Source organism: Penaeus monodon, chromosome 24 (assembly GCF_015228065.2).
Source record: "Penaeus monodon isolate SGIC_2016 chromosome 24, NSTDA_Pmon_1, whole genome shotgun sequence".
NCBI lineage: Eukaryota > Metazoa > Arthropoda > Malacostraca > Decapoda > Penaeidae > Penaeus > Penaeus monodon.
In genome coordinates, this window is record NC_051409.1 from 9,749,138 (window position 1) to 9,749,506 (window position 369).

General features: G+C 38.8%; 1 protein-coding gene across 1 annotated transcript in view; it reads right to left on the reverse strand.

Annotated features, from left to right (window-relative positions):
* The window catches only part of LOC119588548 (maltase-glucoamylase, intestinal-like), a gene marked incomplete at both ends in the record, with an annotated part of 20,825 nt that overhangs the window by 849 nt on the left and 19,607 nt on the right, over positions 1-369 (reverse strand).

Below are 369 nucleotides of genomic sequence, written 5' to 3' on the forward strand. Positions count from 1 at the left end.
GGTGAGTTAGGGAAGATGTGGTGAAGCAGGGCTGTGGAGTCAGAGTCGGAGTCAGTAAAAATGTCCTGACTTTATTTCCACCCGAGAAAATGAAAATCACATAATTTTCATTTTATCATAGTCTTATGTGATTTTTTAAAGTATAATGAATGTTCTTTTATATTCGAGATATACTAATCGAACAAAGGCCTGATCAAACTTGAAGGGACATGGGTGTTACAAAGGCAGCCCTGAGTTGAATTGTAAAATCCTTTTTTTATTAATTTTTACTAGGAGTCGTGTTACAAGATTGCAAGGGTAGGAGTCGGGAATCGGGTGTTTTGAGCACCGACTCCACAGCCCTGAGGTGAAGTGTGGTGTTTCTTTTTA